The sequence below is a fragment of the Ornithorhynchus anatinus genome, chromosome 1 (genome assembly GCF_004115215.2).
Source record: "Ornithorhynchus anatinus isolate Pmale09 chromosome 1, mOrnAna1.pri.v4, whole genome shotgun sequence".
In the NCBI taxonomy this organism is placed as follows: Eukaryota; Metazoa; Chordata; class Mammalia; order Monotremata; family Ornithorhynchidae; genus Ornithorhynchus; species Ornithorhynchus anatinus.
Window position 1 is genome coordinate 112,072,861 of NC_041728.1, and position 4,101 is coordinate 112,076,961.

At 43.6% G+C, this 4,101-nt stretch overlaps 1 non-coding gene across 1 annotated transcript; it reads left to right on the forward strand.

Moving 5' to 3' along the window:
- The first annotated feature begins 660 nt into the window (after positions 1–660).
- Positions 661–798, forward strand: LOC114817509. Its single transcript, XR_003765373.1, has one exon. It is a non-coding gene; the product is annotated as a small nucleolar RNA SNORA7 (small nucleolar RNA).
- Positions 799–4,101: the final 3,303 nt, after the last annotated feature.

Sequence of the window (4,101 nt, forward strand, 5' to 3'; positions counted from 1 at the left end):
CCTGGCACCAAGTAAGTGCTTAACAAATTCCATGAAAAATAAAAATAACAGGAGAGAGAGCAGTGTTCATAAATCTTAAAACAGCACTGAAAGGATAAAAGATCTTCACTTAGTAGAGTCTTCCTCAGCAGACAAAGCTAGAGGGTTTTCTCTCTCTGCTGTATATTTGGAAATGAGCTGAATGTGAGACTACCTGCTTGATCAGGTAACACAGTAGATTGGGACACCAACATCTCATTTCTTCTAATGACATAAATTAGGGGTGAGAGCCTCATGGCATAGTCAATACAGCCCAGGTCTGGGAGTCAGAAGGTCTCGGGTTCTAATCCCAGCTCTGCCACTTCTCTGCTGTGTGACCTTGGGCAAGTCACTTTGCTTCTCTGGGCCTCAGTTCCCTCAACTGTAAAATGGGGATTGAAACTGTGCGCCCCATGTGGGACTGGACCTGTGTCCAACTGGATTTGCTTGTATCCACCCCTGAGTTTAGTACAGTGCCTGGCACATAGCAAGAGTTTAACAAATACCGCAATCATTTCCATACGTCAATTGGAACTAATTAATACACTCTATCTGATGCACTGATATCTTCAACCAATGTGAGATATTTGGTAACAAGAGTCTGTTGACTCTTCAAAATCATATCCGCCTACCCAAGTTCAGCCCCTCTCAAGATTGCACTTAGGGAGTTTCCAGTACTCTACCAGTCTCAGCTATTGGAGGGAGAGTCAAGCAGAGGCCTATCCATTCCATTCCTAGCTTGGGCAGTGGCTAGCAAGTGGAAGGCAATCTGCTACAAGTCAAAACTCACTCATACTGGGCAGCAGCGGCACAAGAGAGAGTCGGGGCAGAGACTCAAGTTTACTATGCGAAAAAAGGCAGTGGTAAACCACTTTCAGATTTTTACCAAAAAAACTGTATGGATACACTACCAGAACAATTTCAGATGTGAAGTGGGGCATTCTGGGGGAGATGTGTCTGTGGAGTCTCTCTGGGTTGGAGACAACTCAACAGCATAAGACAAGAGAAGACACAAGATCAATCCTGCAGTTTTCATGTTGTCAGTTTTTTTATGGTATTTGTTAAGAGCTTACTGTTTGACAAGCACTGTTCTAAGTGCTGGGGTAGATAAAAGATAGAAAAGACACAGTCCCTGTCCCATATGGAGCTTACAGTCTAAATAGGAAAGAGGATAGGTATTGCATCCCCAATTTGCATTTGAGAAAACTAAGGTTCAGAGAAGCAAAGTGTCTTATCCAAGGTCTTACAACAAGCAAATGGTAGAGCCGGGATTAGAACCCAGGTTCTCTAACTGCTAGGCCCCGTCTCTTTCCACTAGGCCACACTGCTTCCCAGTATCTGAGGAAATGCTGTTTCAAATGATGGAGAGACTCAGAGCAAATGCTCAAATGAGAGTTATTTCTTGTGAGTATTTTCAAAAGGTTAAAGAGCATTTGGAGGCACGAAAACTGGACTGGTGGGGGTTGAGTTATGCACTAAAGTCTTCAGCTAGTGTATTTTTAGAAAGTATATATGTCTGCCAGGATAGCTCTGTGTTCTGTGGCTTGTTTTGTCATGCCAGAGTCAGGGTGGGTGCTATGCAAAAAGGGCTGCAAAACAGCAGATGAGGCTGGGTTGGTCACCATGGAAACCAGACTTTTGATGGAAAAAGTGAGCACATGGGGTACCATCGTCTCACCACACCCCCCGAAATTAAACATACCTTTTTCTCCTCCGCCCCTCCCCCCCCAAATGCCAGCAACTAATTTACAAAGTAATAGGGAAGGGGTATCTTGTAAAAAGCAGGTAATTTCTCTGCACTAGCTGACTTCCAGCTTCAAGGAAGAGGCTGTAAAAAGGATCCAAAAGGCTGCTAGCATAGAATAATAATAACAATAATGATTATAATAATAATAATAAAATTTTCTAAGTGCTTACTATGTGTCAGACACTGTACCCAGCATGAGTTAGACACACGGTAATCAAGTTGGACACAGTCCCTCTCCCGCATGGGGTGCAAAGTCTAAGGTCACAGGTGAAGGTCAACAAACAGCATGGTGTAGTGGAAAAAGCATGGGCCTGGGAATCAGAGAACCTGTGTTCTAGTCTCAGTTCTGTCACTTACTTGCCGCATGACTTTGGGCAAGTCACTTAGCTTCCCTGTGTCTCAGTTTTCTCAACTGTAAAATCGAGATTCAAAACATGTTCTCCTTCCTGCTTAGACTGTGAGCCCCATGTGGGACCTGATTATCTTGTGTCTACCCTAGGGCTTAGTACAGTGCTCGGTACACAGTAAGCCCTTAACAAATACCACCCAATTATTATTGTTACTATTATTATTTGGAAACTGTCTTGGGTTCCTTCTTAAAGTGTGTGTCGGGACCTCTCAGAGTTGAGACCACAGGTGGTATGCTGAAGGGCCAAGAATTTAATTCCAACAGCTATTCCCTGAGCCCTGGGACCACAAGAGCCACCTTGTAATTTTCATGTTGTCAGATGATTTCCCAGTCACCAGAGGAAATGCTGTTAAAAATGAAGAGGGAACAGCAAGAGGCTTTATAGGGAGTGATGACCTGGCTTCGGTTGAGAGAGTTTGGCAAAATGTAAAGAAAAGAGACATCCCATATCCCCACCCCATATACTCACCCCAATATATCCTCAACCCATATCCCCACCCCATATATTCACCTCATACCTCCACCCCATATGCCCATCCCCTATCTTCATCCCATAGCCTTCATTTAGGTAAAGAGGTGAGATATATGTACATGCCACTATAATAAATATTTAAGGGGTGTTTCAGATAGCAACATGGCCTACTGGAAAGAGCATGGGCCTGAAAGTCAGAGGATATGTGTGCCTGCTTAGCCACATGTCTGCTGTGTGACCTTGGGCAAATCACTTAACTTCTCTGGGCCTCAGTTACCTCATCTGTAAAGGGGGGATTAAGACTGTGAGCCCCATCTGGGAAAGGGACTGTTTCCAACCCAATTATTTTGTATCCACCCCAGGACTTAGAACAGTTCTTGGCACATAAACACTTCACAAATACCACAATTATTATTATTATTTCATAACATCCTTGACAAACCAGAAGTAAGAACTAGGGTAATGGAATGAATATATGGGCTGAATGAGGAAGAGGAGTCAGGGAAAACACCAAGGTTACAGGCTTGTGAGACAGGAAGGATGATGATGCTGTCTTCAGTGATGGGAAAGTCAGGGAGAGGACAGGTTTTGGATGGGAGGATGAGGAGTTCTTTTTTGGATGTTTTAAGCTTCAGGTGATGGGAGGACACCCAAGTAGAGATGTCTTGAAGGCAAGAGAAAATGTGAGACTGCAGAGAGAGAGAGAGAGAGAGGAAGGAGATGTAGATTTGGTAGCATCTGCATAGAGGTGGTAGTTGAAGGCATGGAAGCAAATGAGTTTTTCAAGGGAATGGATGGAGATGGAGAATAGAAGGGGACCCTGAACTGAACCTTGAGGGACCCCCACAGTTGAGGGGTGGGAGGCAGAGGAGGAGCCCATGAAGGAGACTGAGAATGAACAGCCAGAGAGATAAGCCACTTTTCTGCTGTGTGACTTTGGGCAGGTCACTTCACTTCTCTGTGCCTCAGTTACCTCATCTGTAAAATGGGGATTAAGACTGTGAGCCCCACATGGGACAAGGGACTGTGTCCAACTCAATTTGCTTGTAGCTATCCCGGCACTTGGCATATAGTCAGAGCTTAATAAATGCCATAATCATTATTATTATTACTATTATGAGCAGTATCCAAGAACAGGTTTGGAAGGGTCACAGTTGGGGCTTGAATTTGACCTTATTACACGAGTTGGACTGAGATATTGAGCCATGTCCAACATAACTTGTATCCTCCCCAGTGCTTAGAATAGTGTTTGACACATAGTAAGTTCTTACCAAGTGCCATAAAGTAAAATAAATAAAACAAATACTTTGAGATGGCATCTTTCCTCCAAAATGCTCATGATAATCCTTGTATTGTTGAATAGAGATGTTTAAATGAAAGGATGCAGTTTCACTGACCCTCTAGTCACAGATTGCATAGACAACAAAGAAAGCCTTGCATCAGAATAGAAATGAG